Source organism: Scyliorhinus canicula, chromosome 12 (genome assembly GCF_902713615.1).
Source record: "Scyliorhinus canicula chromosome 12, sScyCan1.1, whole genome shotgun sequence".
NCBI classification, from domain to species: domain Eukaryota; kingdom Metazoa; phylum Chordata; class Chondrichthyes; order Carcharhiniformes; family Scyliorhinidae; genus Scyliorhinus; species Scyliorhinus canicula.
The window spans coordinates 141,929,700-141,949,645 of record NC_052157.1 but is presented as its reverse complement, the minus strand read 5'-3'; the positions used below and the strand labels follow the sequence as shown (position 1 = coordinate 141,949,645).

At 47.1% G+C, this 19,946-nt stretch overlaps 1 protein-coding gene across 3 annotated transcripts in view; it reads right to left on the bottom strand.

Annotated features, from left to right (window-relative positions):
- The window catches only part of LOC119974945 (coronin-6-like), a 283,817-nt gene that overhangs the window by 95,048 nt on the left and 168,823 nt on the right, over positions 1-19,946 (bottom strand). Inside the window, exon 1 of one of the 3 annotated variants that reach the window (XM_038814318.1) lies at positions 9,166-9,184. The exons of the other annotated variants lie outside the window; for them this stretch is intronic. The gene's annotated coding sequence lies outside the window, so the exon portion shown is untranslated. Of the gene's footprint in view, positions 1-9,165; positions 9,185-19,946 lie in introns of those variants that run through there. 3 annotated transcript variants of the gene reach the window in all.

Here is a 19,946-nt window from a genome sequence, read left to right as displayed (position 1 = left end):
CGCAAGTTAGGTGGGGGTACGGGGATGGGGCGGGAGAGTGGGCCTGGGTAGGTGGTCTTTAAGAGGGTCGGTGATGACTCGATGGGCTGAATGGCCTCCTTCTGCACTGTAGGGACTTCAAAACTAAAAAAATGTTGTTGTTTGAACGCACCACAGTAAAACAAAATACACTGTCCGGCTTTGCATGTCAAAATATCACTGAAACGCAAGCCCAGGATGTAAAGCATCACACCTCAAACAACACACACTCCTGACATGAATGTTTCCACTTTATCCATATCTAGACTGAGAGGTGCAATACATAAATTATGTTCTCCCCAATAATAATGACACACTGGTCAGGTTCAGACAGGCAAACGCACATTCTGTAAAATAACCAAATTGACATTTGCCACATTGAATTCCCACAGTGCAGACAGAGGCCATTCGGCCCATCGACTCTGCACCGTCCCTCCGAAAGAGCACCCCAACCAGGCCCAATCCCCATAACTCCACCAAACCATTGGACTTTAAGGGTTACTTAGCACTGTCAATCCACCTATTCTGTACGGCTTTGGGCTGTGGGAAGAAACCATGGCACCTGGAGGAAACCCAAGCAGACACGGAAAGAATGGAAAGCTCCACACAATCCCCCAAGGCTGGAATCGAAACTGGGTCCCTGGCGCTGTGAGGCAGCAGTGCTAACCACTGTGCCATCGTGACATCCTCATTGGCTGTAATACACTTTGGTACATCCTGAGGACATGAAGTGTGCTATATAAATGCAAGTCTGACTTTCGTTTCTCAATTAACAGCGAAACTCACTGGCGGGGGTGTATTAGCAGGGGGAAAGGTGAATCCCGACAACCGGAGATTTTCGGATTAGGTCCATCCAAATGCATACAACTCATTCCCGACTAGTTCACCATTAACTCCAAAGAAATATTCTACCCATATCAGGCAATTTGTGAGAAAAATTGATCAGTTTACATAGATGGCGCCGGAGCATGGCGGCTTTCTGCGAGCTCTCTCAACCAGACCCCTTTCTTTTATCTCCGTTCTGACCTACTAAAACTCTTTTCCACTTCATACTAATAACGCTCTTCTATGTTTTCTTGCAGGTCTGAGGATCCTCCGAACCTCGCACGACCCGGCACGACTGCATCTGTATCGCACTGTTACCAATCACTATTTGTTAATGTATCATTTGTCAATGTACTCTGTCGATTATTCGTTTGTTTACTATGTACGCACTGTGTACGTTCCCTTGGCCGCAGAAAGATACTTTTCACTGTACTTCGGTACATGTGACAATAAATATCAATCAATCAAAAACATTAGGGCTCCTGAAGTGTATGTACAATACAGTGATTGGTCGGCAGCTATATAATCAACTTCACCTCACACTAGGCTTAGCCCTGAGCTGCGGATTTATGTTGGGCCATAGGGACAGGAGTGTGCCTTTCAGTGCTTCAAGCTTGTTCTGCTATTCAAGTAGATCAGAGTTGATCTGCACCTCAATGCCATTTACCCGCCTTTGCACCAAATCTAAAAGAGGGTTGTATTCACTGAAATTTAAAAATGATTGGATTAATATTTTCAAAATATCAAGTGAAACAGATAGGGCAGGGAGGCTATGTCGGACCGGTTGGGAAATCTGGGACGAGGGGCAAATAGTCTGCAAATTGGGACGAGAGCTTTCCAAAGTGAAATTTGGAAACGCTTTCACGTAAAAAGGGCACTGGAATTTTGGAACTCCGAGTATTGGTGCGAGATCAATTTTGAGTTTTGAATCTGTGACTGATCAGATTTGTGAGCCAAAGACATTAAAGGGTATGGAGCAAAGATGGGGCATGTTGAAGCAGACTGCAGATCCGCAAACAGGCTCGAGGGCTGAATTCCCATGCTGTTTGGTGTGAAGTTTTGTTCGCTAACACACCTGTGAAATAAAAGTAATTTGCCGACCTTGCTGCTGGTGTTCTTCCTGGAATATGCACGCTTCATAAAAACTGCAAGCCAAAATAATATTGCGGTAGGAGGTCAAGAGGGCAGTTTAGGGCATGGTCACAGAAAGGATAATAGTGCACGCCAGAGGGTCAGAAGCACACCTCCTGGTAGATGCAGCACAACCCTTTGATTGCATGGCCAGATCCTTCATTTGGAACCAGCTAGAAATAAAGCACCAACAGTGCGCGCTTCAGAGAATCACAGAACCTAACTTATCCTGGCACTTTTTACAATAAACCTTATGTGCTTGACACAGCTTTACTCTGGTGCCCGGGGCCCAGCAGACTCCTGCCTGGATCTCAGCCCATCCGAGACTCCTGATAAACTGGGTCAGCGAATGCTTGGTCGCAGCTGCACCACTCCGTTGCTTCAATTCCATCGAACGTGCCCCATCTGGTGCTGCCCATCACAGCCCCTGAACAGAAACCAATCTCTGCACAAAAACACTGCTTTTCACTATGTAAATGTCATTGTACTTGATATCCCGGCCACCCTCCACCTGCTGTCAGCTGTCCAAATCCCCTTAACCTGCAGCAGATTCTGCCAATCAGACAGGGTTCATTCATATTGTTCCCACAATACTGTGGGCTGACAAACAAGTTCCAACCCTCCAGCAAGGTGTCAAATGCGACACAGGAAAATGAGGATGGATCTTAGGGGAAATGCTGACCTCCCTTTTCTCTTTGTAGATCCTCACTGAGCTGTGGTGTATTTCTTGGACTTTGGGGCGTATTTTCCACTCCTGTTTTCAGGGCGCATGGCGGGAGGGGAGTGGGGGTGATCTCTGAGCAGTGTCACAGCGTGTGTTACACCGGCTGGATTTTATGTGTGATTGTCCCGCCCCCTGCCACCGGTGTAATGGGTATCTCGATATCAAATGTCGGGATCCCTATTTGAACATAGTTAAATATTGTTATCTGGCCTTTACGCCTGAAAATCCCACCTGTCCATCCCTCATTAAATGACCCATTCACATACCGTCTTGAATCACAACAGGTCCCCCATGACATGCACCTGGTGAGCAGAACCTGCCAAAGGCAGGCAGGTAAGTACAGCTCCCGGGGCGGAGGCGCAAATACTCGAACGATGTGGACTGTCACGTCCAAGTCTAATATCAGTGGCTTTGCTTTCAACCGTCTGGCAGGATTCCATCCTTTATCCAGAAGAGAAGAGAATTTGTGAAAGTCAGTATTGAGAGCAATAGGGATGGCAGTTACTCACCAGTTATAACTGTCTGCATTATCTCAGCCATTATATCAGACTAGCATATGGTCTCTCTTGAAAAACAGAATTTAGACTGGAGAACATGGTGGAGGGACAGATTCTTCCGATTTTCTTGCTTCATCAGTTGTTTGCAATCCACGGCAAGTTAAATAGCTTTTCTTCTGCACTTATTCTTCACAAAATCATCAACAACATCATCATAGGTAAAATCTTGTAAGGATGCATTTTCAATCGTCAGTATTGCTGAACTTGTCAAACGTTCCTGACTCTTCGTACCTTGCGAATAATTTTTCACTCTTTTCGATGCAGCGAACGACTTTTCACCAGATGCATCTGTGACAGGTATTGTTTAAAACATTTTCAGAATGGTTTCCACATTTGCAAAGGTTGCCTGCAAGCAAAAGTTGCCTGCAAACCATTACGTACAAATTTGTACAAATCGACTGGTGATCTCACAGCACAGAGCTCATCGTTATCGATGAAATGGATGAATTGTTCCACTTCACCTTCAAAAGGATTTGTGTCTATGTCCTCCTGGTAAAATTCAATGAATCTCTTACTGCAGCGGCTCTTAGCATTCTCATCCAAACGTTTATCCAAAAACATGCAGAATAATTCAACAGTTTTCTTCAGAGATTCACTTCTACTCTGCAGTTGCACCATTACTGTGTCACAAATAACATTTACAGTCTCAATGATGATCTTCTCTTTCGTTTTTAAAGTGATTTCATAGTCATCAAAAAATAACTTATTGTGTCTTGTACGCATCACATCATCAAAGGGACCTGTATTCTTTGTTAATGTCCGTGCCTCTGCTAACTGAGGCTCTAATTGCGAAGCATTCAATAAAGCTGTTTCAACATTTTGCAGCGATTTACTGACAGCATTAAATCTTTGAGGTAAACAGTTCCACAAAACAGTAAAAATGGCAAAATTGTTCTTTTCAATCTTCTTTGCTAAGGATTTTGCTGCAGCTTTCAAACATGGTTTCGATGTGACTATGTCTGATAATCATTCTGATATATCGACAGAGCTCAGTCTCAAAGCCAAAACAGCATCTGTACGAGCGAATCACCTGATGTCACAAATTTGACCGCCAAATGTTTTCCGTGCGCGATTGCAACATATTCCACCGATGCGTGAAAGCCGAAGAAGAGGCATACAAATTTTGAACATAGTCAAAAAAAATGTACGGCTGCCTCACCCGATTCAGCTGCTGCATTGCAGATTAAATTCAAGGAGTGTCTGGAATTTGGGATGAATAATGCACAGGGGCTTGCATTGTTCAGTCTTGCTTGTGGGTCTGAATGTTTTCCTGCCATAGATGCAGCATTATAGAAGGTCTGTCCTTGACAATTTTTGATGTCAAAACGATTTGCAATGATTTAAAATGATTTCCAAAACCGTTGTTTCCAGGCACTGAGAAGTGTGGGATTATAGCTGGACAAAATAAGAAATTGCTCTACAACTTCACATCGCTGGTCACATATCTTAAAATGAACGTTAATGTGACTCACATCTGGTTCGGGATTCTCCCCTACCCGGTGGGGCGGGGGGTCCCAGTGGGACGGAGTGGCGTGAACCACTCCGGCGTCGGGCCTCCCCAAAGGTGCGGAATTCTCCGCACCTTTAGGGACTAGGCCCGCGCCGGAGTGGCTTCCGCTCCGCCGGCCAGCTCAAACGGGCTTTGGCGCCCCGCCAGCCGGGGCTGAAAGGCCTTCGCTGGCCGGCGGAAGTCCGCACATGCGCCGGTGCGTCAACGGCTGCTGACGTCATACCGGCGCAGGGGAGGGGGGGGGCGGAAGAAAAAGAGTGCCCCCCACGGCACAGGCCCGCCCGCCGATCGGTGGGCCCTGATCACGGGCCAGGCCACCGTGGGGGCACCCCCCCGGGGCCGGATCGCCCCACAGGCTCACATCCCGATATAAGGCTATAGGCTATACGATATAGGGTGAAGTCTCGATGCTGCCTTGACCATCTCAGAACCCACTCTTTCTCTTTGGAGATGATAGGCTTCACTATTGCACCACATGATCCTCAGGATGAGGTCTCCGCCAGAGTGTACGGTGGGCTCGGTCCTGCTCAGGAAGGGACGTGAATCCACCCTGGCCCACTATCGTATCGAACATCTCTGCAAACTACTCCGTGAGCGTTGAGCCTTCTATCCCCTCTGGCAGCCCCACAATTCGAACGTTTTGCCTCCTGGACCGATTCTCCAAATCATTTATCTTGGCCTTCAGCGATTTGTTCGTTTTGGCCACCAAAGACATCTCCACTTCCAGTGAGGTGATCTGTTCGCTGTGTCTCAAAAGGGCCGCTTTCATGCCTTTTATCATGGCTTCATGGGCTTTCACGCTTTCGTTGGTCTTCTCCAGAGCCACTGGGATGAGGGCCAAGGTATCCTCCAACGATTTGCGAAGGTCCTCCAACACAACCCACCAGTGCTTTTTGATTTTTGTCGCCAAGGTACTCAAAAGCACATCAGCCATTAGTGGAGTGGCTAGAGTCCCAGAGGCTGCCTCCGCCATTTTATCTGCCGACACGCTCTGAGAGGCCCTCGATTCCATTGACAAACCTCTAGAACATACAGTGCAGAAGGAGGCCATTCGACCCATCGAATCTGCACCGACCCACTTAAGCCCTCACTTCCACCCTATCCCTTTAACCCAATAACCCCTCCTAATCTTTTTGGATACTAAGGGCAATTTAGCATTGCCAATGCACCTAACCTGCACGTCTTTGGACTTTGGACTGTGGGAGGAAACCGGACCAGAAGGAAACCCACGCAGACACGGGGAGAACGTGCAAACTCCGCACAGACAGTGACCCAAGCTGGGAATCGAACCTGGGACCCTGGGACTGTGAAGCCACAGTGCTAGCCACTGTGCTACCATGCTGCCCCAACCTGGACTGTCAGCCTTTTTACCCCTGACTTTTCATGGCCTTTTGCCTATATAGGATCCTTATCCCATTAATTCTGTGGGTTTTTCAAAAGAAAATACCCCCTTAAACTAAGAGAAAAAGGCAAAAAGTGCACTACCTACTCCAGTGGAAGCCACCTCGTGCATGTCTCCTCCCCCCCCCCCCCCCCACATAACGCCAACGGAGGACCACATCTGATCAAACTGTACCGGACTTCTAGCTTGTCGAGATAGCAGTAATCAATTCAACACTAACTGGTATCTGGACGGACACTGCCTAAGGTGTCAAGATTTAAAAAATAAAGATTTTCATTTACACTATATATACATCAGCCACCTCAAAGCACTTTGCAGCCAATAAAGTACTTTTGTGTGGTCACTGTTGGAACATGGCAGCCAATAGGCACCCAGCAACTCCTACAAACAGCAATGTGATAAAAGCTAAATAATCCATCTTTGAAATGCCGATTGAGGGATAGATATTGGCCAGGACCCCTGGGCTGGCTCTCTTGCTCTCTTTCAAAATAGCAACGAGGGAATGAATACACCCACCAAGCAAGCAGCTGGGGCATCAGCTCCACTTCTCTCAAATAAAGCACCTCTGACAAGGCCATACTCCCTCAGTGCCACATTGGAGTGTCAGCCTTGATTTTTCTGCTCATGTCTTGGAGTGGGACTTAAACCCAGAACGTTCTGGCTGAGTGGCCAGATGACTCCAATGGAGCACATCTACATTGAGTGCTGAAGGAAGGGGGTGGCCATTTGGTTTATGTTGCTTTTCCGATGTAAGTTTGATGTGTTCTCTTGAAATTCCTCATGGAATCCAGACAATTGGAGCTCCAGCTATCCCATCACCCCCTCACCTCACGTCAAAGACTCAATCATACAGGTGGCCATTTTATATGTAAGTAGGTCCCACGAGACCCATGGGGATGACCCGATCGACCTCCCCATGAGACTCGTGGGATACGAGCTCCACCGCTGAGAGGCGGACGCCAACAGCCCCTTATCGGGGCTCCTCTTTGACTGTCATAATAAACTTCCCAAGAAATGGAATCTACTTAAGCTTCAGCTTGATAAGCACATGCAGATGCTACGTGGTGAACGTTTGTGGTACTGACCGTGCAGCTGTTCTGCTTCTGACTACTACTCCTCAGAATATATTTGACAACATCACCATATTCGCAATTCTACCATCAACACTGGTAAATCAATACATGTCTCTCCTTTAAATGTCAATTTTCCCCAAGATTTCAGATATTGGGCGGGATTCTCCCGTACCCGGCGGGACAGGGGATCCCAGCGGGATGGAGTGGCGTGAACCACTCCAGCGTCGGGCCGCCCCAAAGGTGCAGAGGAGGGGCTAGGCCCGCCCCGGAGTGGTTGGCGCCCCGCCGGCTGGCGTGGAAGGCCTTTGGTGCTGCGCCAGCCGGAGCCAAAATGACCCCGCTGGCCGGCGCGGGTCCGCGCATGCGCGGGAGCGTCAGAGGCTGCTGACGTCATCCCCGCGCATGCGCGGGGGGGGGGGGGTTTACCTACGCGTCGGCCATGGCGGACACTGACATGGCTGGCGCGTGGGAAAAGAGTGCCCCAATGGCGCAGGCCCACCCGCGGATCAGTGGGCCCCGATCGCAGGCCAGGCCACCGTGGGGGCACCGCCTGGGGCCAGATCGCCCCGCGCCCCCACCCAGGACCCCGGAGCCCGCCCGCGCCACCAGGTCCTGCCGGTATGGGACCTAGCCCAATTAACGCCGGTGGGACCTGCATAGAACCAGCGAGACTTCGGCCCATCGCGTGGCGCGATTCCTGGCCTCACCGAATCTCCGGTGCTGGACAAATCAGCAGCCGGCAGGGGCGGGGTTTATGCAACCCCCCCCCCCCCCCCGCCGATTCTCCGACCCGGCGGTGTTCGGAGAATCCCGCCCACTGATTCAGGAAAATAGTCATCAACACCCCATCCTAACAATCGGATGTAATATATCAGTGTCAGTATTAATTTGCACCATTTTATGTGCTTAGGAGGTCTTGTGGTGCTGTGTGCCTCTGAGCCACAAGCTCTGGGTTCAAGTCCCACCCCAGGACTCGATGGCCAAGGAAGCTGCATTTATAATGTATACAAACAAGTTAAATGTCAACCTGCAAAATCCTTCCAACATGGCTGGCAGTAACAACGGGTGAGACCACTGTCAGCCACGCTTTCTGTGGGGTGGCAACCCTCAAGCTATAAGCCCCTAGCGACAGACTAGCAACATCTTCCAGGAATTACTTGCTATGGAAACAGACAAAATAATTGGAATTTGAAATTTTATATGCGTAATCCCAATGGGACGTACTGGGAGGTGGCAGCAATAAACCCAGCACTAAATTTGTTCATTTCTTTGCATAGGTTCAAATCTAGTTCATTACACTTATTGTGCCAAAAAAACATAGGAAATGTATTTCAAAAATCAAGTTCGAAATCATTTTTTGCTTTGCTGATTTTGTTCTTTATTGGGCGTTCGGTTAGGTGTGCGGACTCCATGTTCCAGGAGTCTGCCCTGCGGAACACATCTTGGCCACATTCAATAGTTCTAATCATGGTTGCTCAGCAGGGGCCATGTGTGCAATGTGGACGGGTGAAACAAGCCTTGTGCCCCACTCGGCCTGAAGATTCAGTCGGATCTGGAGACATGTCGTTTGACAGGGTATATTAAAAAGAAATTAATTAATGTGTGGGTACATGTTAACAACTTGAACAGCGGGGGAGATAATGGATTAACACCGACGACACTCGTAAGCACTCTGCGGTCCCGCAACAGAGCTTTGTCTCATTAGCTCTAACGTTTACTTGACGTCTGATGTTCGATCAGATTTAAATTGCTGGTGGTATTTAAATGGGAAGATGTTCCCGTCACAGAGAACTGGTTAGCTGTTGCAAGCATGTTGTGCCAATTAGCTGACAAACTCATTTGGCCCTGAATTGCAAACTTCCCTTATCTACCCCAGGCAAAGTTGGTGGAATCCAGTCTGCTTTGGGTAATTTGTGTCCACTTACCGATGGTCAATTACACGGCAGCTGTTTTTCAACATGAGGTACTGTTTGATTCATTGTTGATGTACCATCAATTGGGCTCAAGACACGATTAGGATCCGAACTGTGGCTTTAATCAGCTAGTTGTTAGCCCGGTGGTCGACTACAGAGTAAGGCCGATCGCCGGGAACTCTGGGTACTTATACCCCGCCTTGGAGGCGGGGTCTACTTACCTCTCGACCAATTGGTGAGCAGTCACATGACTAGTCCCAGCCAATCGGACGAGAGGCACATGACCAGCCAGAGCCAATGGAGAACCCATGCTCTGCACCAATGGCAGCGCTCACATTCATACCACCACATTTGTAACATCTCAGAGAGAAAAAGCATTGAATAATGCTTAAACTGATCTGGCAAATGGAACTACCGAGAGCTACTCAGGACAACAAAGGAGGGGACAGGGGTGATCAAACCCCTCGAGGCCGATGTGCGGATCAAGGAAAGAAAGGACGATGAGACAACAAAACATCAATCATATCAAGAGGAACGAAAATTCGGAGCATTGCTGAGAACAATTAAATCAATACAAACTTTCTGGTTGGGAGGGAGGAGGGATTTTCTGCCCCTATTTTTGGGAGGGGGAAAGACAGTGGGGGCAGAGATTTGAGGGGAGTCCCAAAACAGGTTTAACGCTGGTAGGATTTCCCCGCTTGACTGTGGCCCCCGCCAGTGTCATAATGGGGTTTCCACTCTATTATAATACATTTAAATCTAATTAGCTGGCCTCCCTGCTTTAACATCTTCCCAGGTAGGAAAGTACTCCCCCCTCCCCAACCCAATATCATGCCAGCATGTTTATAACAGGTTTCTAAAAAGACAACAGACCGGCGATGCATGATTAAGTATAGCCCCCAGGGGAGGGTGGGGTCATGCCTGGGCAGTACATTGGTAGTACTCCTGGCAGTGCCCCCATGTTGCATGGGCAGTGCCAGGGTGGTGTGTGGGGAAGGTACGGGGGTTTCCGTGTCCATGGAGAGGGGATTCCGTGGTGATGGGGGGGTTCCACGGTGGTGGTCAGGATGGTTCTGTTTCTGTGGGGTCCGTGTTTTTTTCAATTTCAAATTTTTATTTCCGGACATTCTTTAAAAAGGGCTGGCACCCAGGTGACAGTGCCAGGGTGCCAGGCTGGCAATGCCAGGCTACCACCCAGCCCAAAGGGTTTGCACGTCCGGTTTTTGAGCGGGGGCGGGGTTCACGCCGCGCCGGTCGTGGGGCCGTTGGCAGCGCCCCCACCTTCCCCCCGGCAATTTTCCGGGCCCCGATGGGCCGAGCGGTTGCCCGTTTTCTGGCCAGTCCCTCCAGCATGAAATGGACATGGTCCATCACGGCAGGACCTGGCTTGTCAGCCGTCTACCAGGGTCCCGGGGGGACGTGGGGGGATTCAGCCCTGGGGGGGGGGGGGGCACCCATGGTGGCCTGCCCGCGATCGGGGCCCACCGATCTGCAGGCAGACCTGTGCCGTGGGGGCGCTCTTTCCCTCCGCGCCGGCCCCTGTAGGGCTCCGCCATGGCCGGCGGTTCTGCGCATGCACGGGTCCACGGCAGCCCTTTGGCGCCGGTTGGCACGGTGCCAACCCCTCCAGCGCCGGCCTAGCCCCCGGAAGTGCGGAGGATTCCGCAACTTCCGGGTGGCCCGACACCGGAGTGGTTCGCGCCGTTCTTGGCGCCTGCGTCGGGCCATTCTGCCGATTGCGGGAGAATCCCGCCCTAGATATCTCGCTCTAATATGCAGATTCGCCAAAAGGTGATCCCACTCACAATGAGAGGGATTCACATTGCAACGTCTCGCAAGATCGTGTTAGATTTCATGAGGCATTGTGAGCCGGGTAGATCCCGGGAGCGGGGTCTCCTAGCTTCTATCGGCCACGTTGCACCACGGTGAGCTGCTTTTCGGGCGCAGCATGGCTGTTCGATCGTGCCCCGTATTGTTGCGTGTACGGCAAGGTGCAGTGGCTGTATGCAATTTTCCTTCTGCATGATGCCAGCCACCATTTTGAAAAAGATCTGGTGGCACGGTGGGGAAAACTGTTTCAAATCCTTGCAACACACTTCTGTAAACAGGGATAGCTTTCCGCAAGGGTGGAGCAGAGAAAAGGATGCAGATTTTTGATGGCGGGACAGAATTTAGAACAAGCAGCCCCAACAATCTGAAAGCCTTTCCTCTTGACACAAACAGCTGTCAGACCACTTGGGAGAGAAGCCATCAACAAAGAGTTATTCCGAAAGCCTCTGTCATCAGAACTCCAGGGGATTAATACAACATTTGTTCTAATTCTGCTTTAAACAATAATACTAGGAGGAACAACATGTAACTGTCAACTTGCCATTATCAAGCATTATATAACAATCAGTATTGGGATATATCAGGATCCAACAATTCATCCCACGGGTAATAATGTTTACTTTTTGCTCGGATTCAAAGCAGATTATCAACCACATGTTTTAATGACATAATACATTTTCTAAAGAGTATGCAAGGGGGTGACTTGTGTTCAAGTTCAGCAGTTCTTGGAAGCCAAGTCAAACATGTTTCTTCAGCCAGATGTTGAATAACAGTGTCCATAATCACTGTATAATATTGAAGTTGCAACAAACGAAAGCTATTTGTTTCGGGCTAACATCCAAAGTTTGGTTTGTTCTTTGAATTTAGTTGACTGTTTCCCTAAAATTAGAACTATGTTATTACACTGAAGGTGTTTTGGTCTTAAATCCTGGAGTAGTCAATACGTATTCGTTCAACATTGTTGATCATCCCAAAGAGAATTAGAGAGGAAAGCACCATTACTTTGAACAGTCACGCAATGTGGAGAAATGTGAAATAAAAGATGAATTCACTTTGTAAATATGGCAGCCCCTGCTGCCTCAGCCTGACCAAGCCCTGATCAGACCTGTGAGAAGTTCTTCAAACTGCGGTACATATAACATTAAATCCGCGGAATTAAACGCGGCGTGGTTTTCTAATGTGGAATGAAAGTTGCGATCACAGGAAATGCCGGATGACAGCAGACAAACAAGTCAAATTCCAACCTTAAGTTCACACTGTCCTGTTGGAATATTGCCTCTCGTACTTGGGATTCAGGGTCAAGTTCAATTCCAGACAGATGTGATGTCAGTAACCGGTGTCTGGTGTGACACGCATTGGAATCTGTTTTGGAGATTACCACACTATTCCTCATGGACCTGGGTCAATAGTGCAAATTTGGAGTTAAATCACGGGACTTCTAAATCACCATAATGTCAATGAGGAGAACTATTGCGTTGGCATAATAGTTTGGAGTTCGACTACATTTCAGGAAAAACAAACGATACCGAGGTCTGCTGTGATAGGACCTCGTGGGATGGTATAAGGGGTATGTGTGGGCCTGAGTGTATGTTGGAGTGGATGGTGATTATAATCCATTGAAAGATCACAGTGCAGTCAGGAACATGGATTACTGCAGCAGCTTTCTCCGAGACCATAAATCCAAGGATCCGGATGAATTTGGCAAGGGATAGAGCCAACAAAATTTGAATTATTCAAACATATGTGATGATTCCTCTTATGTTGCGGCTGGTGACCACATTGTTTGGTATGATACTGAACCGTGCCTAAAAGGAGGTTTGCAGGTGCAACTGGATGTTTCTGTGGCATTAGTGAGTTGTCAATAAAATTGGCATTGTGCTAGGAAAGGTGTGGGGGAGGAGGTGGTGGGCAGGACAAAAAGCAGATCAAAATCCCCGCTGCTGTCTGTCGCTGACCACCCTCCCCACCTGAAAGTGATTGCAACTGGGCAGTGAGAAGGGGGGGGGGGGGGGGGCAGGCTGAAGATAAAGGCTTGAGTTCAACATTCTGCATTCTGGCAACATTCTCTGTTCCTATATGACGTATAAGGAGTGGACGAGTTATGGGAGGACAGAGTGTTCAGGCACGGCATGAAAAGGTGGGGGGGACAATAATTGTAGCAACAACTAAATATACAGATGTTGTAAGGTGGTAGGCGTAATTCGCTAGGTCTTACTGAGGTATCCGTAGTTTAAGGTAGTTCAACAATACATATTTATTAATGACTAGAAACGACATATATAGGTAATTCCAAGCTAGGAGCTTTCTCCATGCTTGTTTCTGCACACTTCTCAGTCCAATACCACACTGTCTCGAGATGTGGGTCATATGTTCCCTTACATCACTGTGTGGCTGTACTGGACTTAGTCCCACATTAACCCTTCCCTTACAGTTACAGTTACCCCAATTTCAGTTCGCAAAGCATCATTATAGAATCCCTACAGTAGAGAAGGAGGCCATTCAGCCCATCGAGTCTGCACCAACCCTCTGAAAGAGCATCCTACCTAGGCCTTTCTTAGATTTCTTCTTAGATTTGCCCATGAGCGAAACAAGTGTGCACAGAGAATGGGTTATGTGGCAGTAGCTGAGTTCATGTGTAACGGTCAAGTGGTATGTGTTTATACACAGAAGCCCGAGAATAAAATCCATCTTTAAATTCATTGCGAGATATTTTCATTTATAATTCAGGTCCAGGGTTGTAAATTTTCAAAACTTCTTAAGCTTTTGGTCATGGTGTTGTGCTTCCACTGATGGTTGACGTTGAAAACATCATGTGGAAAAATGGTGCGCAAAATATGGCACAGAATGCACAGTTCTGCTGCGTTATGTAATTACTATGCACATGTTATGGACTCATCATTTTTCTGTTGGCTTACCTTCTTAATATTTGGTATCGTTCCAACATTCAATTAATTTCAATGAGATGCAGAATACATCACAATGAAAGGCACAGTCAAATATGAAAATGGTGCGATGGGTTATGTTATAGTTTGGGGCTAAATCAATTGCCAAACATATTGCTTGGTTGATGCTCTTTCTCTCCCTCACAATGCTGGGATTCTCCGCCCCTGTTTTGGGTGGGAGGGAAGCCAGTGGGAGCCGATAATCCAATGGGAGTCCCCAAATGACTTTTATACTAGTGGGATTTCCTATTCCCATTGTGCCTGGTACCCACCAATTATGTAATGGGGTTCAACCATGAAAGGTCAGAAACCCCATCATCAAACATTTACGTATCATTAGCGAGCTCCCCTATTGTATTGTCCCCCCACATGAGATATTTCACCCCCCCCAAACCTTCAGCCTTTGCACTGCAGGGGGCGGTGCTAGGGGGGTAGAGCCAGGGAACACTACCAGTTTCCATTGGGAAGGTTCATGTGTGGGGTGGGGTTCTGGTATCTATGGGGAGGTTTCTCATGAACTGTGGGAGGGTGAGGAGGGGCAGTCATGAATGTAGCAGTGTTTCGCGTCTGTCGGAGGAGGGGGTGGGGGTGGTCGCCGTGCCCATGGGGGAGGGGGAAATCCTTTTATTAAATTTATTGGGGCGCCATATCTTTTCCCGGCTGAGTTGATACTTGATCAGAAAATGATCAAGTTCCACCCAATTTTTAAAAATATTCGTTCATAGGATATGGGTGTCACTGGCGAGGTTGGCATTTGTTTCCCATCCCTAATTGCCCTTGAGAAGGAGGTGATGCACTGCCTTCTTATCGCTGCAGTGCATGCAGTTTAGTTACACCTACAGTGCTGTTAGGGAGGGAGTTCCAGGATTTTGAGCCAGCGACAGTGAAGGAACAAATGGATATCCATCTACAGGTGCATGTACTCTACCAAGAATGCACCAGCTCTAGTCAATCACAATGTCTTATCCCCTTGTACTCCTCCTGAGTACATGCATCGCAAGACAATCCAATTCACTGATTAAGAAATCTACAGTTAATAATGGATCATTTAAGTTAGGTTGCTTTGATATAGAACAGGTTGCAAAATTATTAAGTGCCCCACAGCTATTCTGGACAATGTTTCCTTTTACAGAAGTAATTTTCTCCAATTTCATTTTCAAAAAATATAATAATAATGATCGCTTATTGTAACAAGTAGGCTTCAATGAAGTTACTGTGAAAATCCCCTAGTCGCCACATTCCGGCGCCTGTTTGGGGATGTCGGTACGGGAATTGAACCCGGAATTGAACCCAATGCTGGCATTGTTCTGTATTACAAACCAACTATTTAGCCCACTGTGCTAAACCCGTACTCTCCCTTCTGCAAAGCCAAAAATATCAACCATATGTTCTTTATGATCAAGAAAGTGGCCTGGTAAACTTTCCACCTTCCACCATTATTGAGCTGGCCAGCAACTGATGGGGGAGTCACTGCGATTGTACAAAGGTGCCTGGATGCTACGCTGAATTGGCAAAGCAGCAATCCTATTATTGAAACACGATTAGACTGTATCGATCCGTCATGGTTCAATCAGCTTGCTGGTTTTCTTCAACACGGGCAGAGTTCACAATCAATTGCCGTACAAAAATGGACAATCAATTATAATGCCCCTACTGCATTCTCTGTGCTTTCAGCTGAACTTGCCTGATCATGTAAAATCCAATTGAATTTTATTTTCTCCAGGTCAACTGATAAGATTCAGATGTAAGCCTGGCAATGCAATATCACATCTTACACTGTTCTACACATACCCGTACCAGCATCCCCAGACAGGCGCCGGAATGTGGCAACTAGGGGCTTTTCACAGTAACTTCACTGAAGCCTACTCGTGACAATAAGCGATTTTCATTTTCATTTCATAGGGAGAACCGGCTATGAGGTATCGCAATGGCACAGCCCGTGTGCATCCAATTTACAGCCTTGATGTTGCAGAAGTTGCACTATAGCAAGCTTTTCATCTCAGATACATTGGTGGGAAAATGTCACGATAAGCTGCTCTCCTGCACCGGAGGCTAGATGCATTCAACGTGGCACAATAAAGGGCTTGCATTATGTTGGTGCATTACCTAAGTTTAACCCTTTCAATGTGATCGGAATCAGTCAAAAGTGTTGATGCTAGGCAGCACTTCACGTTATCCATTCACATACTTATCACTTCACATACTATTAACAATAAAAATAATCTTTATTAGTGTCACAAGTAGGCTTACATTAAAACTGCAATGAAGTTACTGTGAAAAGTCCCTCGTCACCACACTCCAGGACATGTTCGGGTACACAGAGGAAGAATTCAAAGTGCCCAATTCACCTAACGAGCGCATCTTTCGGGACTTGTGGGAGGAAATCGGAGCCCCCGGAGGAAACCAATGCAGACACAGGGAGAACGTGCAGACTCTGCACAAACAGTGACCCAATCCAGAATCGAACCCGGGTCCCTGGTGCTGTGAAGCAACAGTGCTAACCACTGTGCTACCGTGCTACCCATACAAGGAATAACATCAAAGGGCTTGTCCAGGATTTGAACCCGGGACCTCTCACAAATTCATGGAGAACACACCCCCGAAGCAAGAACATTACTTACTCCTAGACCAACGAGCCAGTGATCTGTATGTGTGGTAACCTCAAATAAGGGAATATCGGTGATCATGGGTGATTTTAATCTTCACATAGTTTGGGCAAATCAAATTATCCACAATGCCGTAGAGGAGGAATTCCTGGAGTGTATATGGGATGGTTTTCTTTACCAATATGTGGAGGAACCAACTAGAGAACAGGCCATCTTAGACTGGGTATTGTGTAATGAGAAGGGAATCATTGCCAATCTGGCTGTACAAGACCCCTTGGGGATGAGCGACCATAACATGATAGAATGTTTATCAAGGTGGAGAGTGAAGTAGTTGATTTGGAGAGTAAGGTGCTGAATCTTAATAAAGGGAGTTATGAGGATATGAGGCATGAGTTGGCCTTGATAGATTGGGGAGAGTTACTTAAAGGGATGACAGTGGGTAGACAATGGCAAACAATCAAGGAACGCATGGAGGAACTACAGCAACTGTTCATTCTTGTCTGGCACAAAAGCAAAGGGGGTAAGTGGGCCAATCCATGGCTTACAAAGGAAATTAGAAATAGTATCCGATACAAGGAAGAAGCATACAGATTGGCCAAAAAAAAATAGGTTTGAGGATTGGGAGCAGTTTAGAATTCAGCAAAGAAGGACGAAGGGATTGATTAAGAAAGGGAAAGTACAGTACGAAAGAAAGCTTGCAGGGAACATAAAGACTGACACTAAGAGTTTCTACAGATGTGTGAAGAGAAATAGATTGGTAAAGGGAAATGTAGGCCTCCTATAGACAGAAATAGGGGAATGCATAATAAGGGACAAAGAAATGGCTGAGCAATTGAATACATACTTTGTTTCTGTCTTCATAAATGAGGACACAAATCAGATCCAGAAATGTTGGAGAATGAAAGGTTGAGTGAGAGGGAAGAACTGAGGGAGATCAACATTAGTAGAGAAATGGTGCTGGGAAAACTGATGGAATTGAAATCGGATAAATCCCCAGGGCCTGAGAATCGGCATCCCGGAGTGCTTAAGGAGGTGGCTCTGGAAATAGTGGATGCATTGGTGGTCATCTTTCGGGATTCTATAGACTCTAGAACTGTCCCTGAAGATTGGAGGGTAACTTACGTCACTCCGATATTCAGAAATGGAGGTAGAGAGAAAGCAGAGAATTATAGACCAGTAATCCTAGCATCGGTAGTGGGGAAAATGCTTGAATCCGTTAAATCCGTTATCATGGACATTATAGCGGAACATTTAGAAAGTGGTGGCAGGATCAGTCAGAGTCAGCATAGATTTATGAAGGGAAAATCATGCTTGACAAATCTGTTGGAATTCTTTGAAGAAGTAACCACTACAGTCGACAAGGGGGAGCCAGTCGATGTGGTATATTTGGACTTTCAGAAGGCGTTTGACAAAGTCCCGCATAAGAGATTATTGTGCAAAACTAAAGCGCATGGGATTGGGGGAAATGTATTGAGGTGGATAGAAAACTGGTTGGCAGAGAGGAAACAAAGAGTAGGGATTAATGGGTCCTTTTCAAATTGGCAGGCAGTAACCAGTGGCGTACCACAGGGATGGGTGCTGGGACCTCAGCTATTCACAATATATATTAATGATTTGGATGAGGGAACAAAATGTAACATCTCAAAGTTTGAAGATGATACCCAATTAGATGGAAGGGTGAATTGTGACGAGGATGCAGAGATCCAACATCAAGATCTGGACAGGTTGGGCGAGTGGGCAAACCAATGGCAGATGCAGTATAATTTGGATAAGTGTGAGGTTATTCATTTTGGAAGGAAAACAGGAAGGCAGATTACTACCTGAATGGTTGTAAATTGGGAGAGGGGAGTGTGCAGCAGGACCTGGGTGTCCTTGTGTACCATTCGCTGAAGGTAAGCATGCAGGTGCAGCAGGCGCTAAAGGAAGAGAATGGTATGTTGGCCTTCATTGCAAGAGGTTTTGAGTATAGAAGCAGAGTTGTGTTGCTGCAATTGTACAGGACCTTGGTGAGGCCACACTTGGAGTATTGTGTGCAGTTTTGGTCTCCTTCTCTGAGGAAGGATGTTCTGCAGCGAAGGTTTACCAGGCTGATTCCAGGGATGGCGGGACTGTCATATGAGGAGAGATTGACTAGGCTGGGATTGTTCTTACTGGAGTTCAGAAGAACGAGGGGGGATCTCATGGAGACTTATACAATTCTAACAGAACTAGACAGGGTAGATGCAGGGAAGATGTTACCAATGATGGATGTGTCCAGAACCAGGGGTCACAGCCTGAGGATTCAAGGTAAACCATTTCGGACAGAGATAAGGAGACATTTCTTCACACAAAGAGTAGTGAGCCTGTGGAATTCATTACCACAGGAAGTAGTTGATGCTAAAACTTTGAATATATTCAAGAGGCGGCTGGATATAGCACTTGGGGAGAATGGGATCAAAGGCTATGGGGAGAAAGCAGGATAAGGCTATTGAGTTGGATGATCAGCCATGATTGTGATGAATGGCGGAGCAGGCTTGAAGGGCCAAAAGGCCTCCTCCTGCTCCAATCTTCTATGTAGCTATGTAAAAAAGACATTGCTAACACGGTGATGATTCCTAGCATTACACTGGTGCATGAGCAGTTTGTTTTTGCAACAATCTCGCGCTGTTGGGCTATCTGCAAGCAAAATTAAAAATATTCCACTTCAATAATGTCAGTTATAGGGTGAACATACTTCCGTTTCAAGACCGGAAATCACAATAACCTTTGTGCAACACGGCTTGGCAGTAATGGCTCATTATTGTTCAACTGCTCCAGGACCAATGACCATTTTTGCCTATTCACTGCAGACAGCCATTGAGAAGAAGCGTACGTGGGTTTCAGTTCTTGGCACTTCAAAAATGATGCGGCATAATTTGCGGCTAGGTGGTTAAATTTCCTTTTACAAGGCATTAAAATAATGGTTTCTCATCTTTCTGACCTTCACAGCAGTTTCCTACATGTACTGCATGGTTGTTTAACAAGTATCACATGCTGGTCGGTTAATAAAATCTAGTAGGCAACAGCTGCTAGAAAGATACAAAGAGAAGTGGAGAACAGACTCGATTGAGAATTAAAGCATTTGGCGAAGACATATATCCAAGAACATCGCTTTTCCACAAATTTTACAGCTAGAATTTTTTTTTGTTAAAAAAGAGACTTCTGGTTGAGGTCTTTAATATACCTGCGTGGGTGGATTCTCCCGTGCCTGCTGCAGGTAGCTCAAATTGAGGTCCGCTGAACGCTGGGTTTAGCAAGGTGTTTCTCGGCGGCTGCAGTTTCTCCCCGCCAGGGCCACAGTTAGAGGGATTTCCTACTGGGGAGCTTTAGCTTCAGCTCGCCAGCAGGAAAGGCACCTCGCGGATCAGGGCGCCAGTTTGGAAGGCTGCCCCGTTTC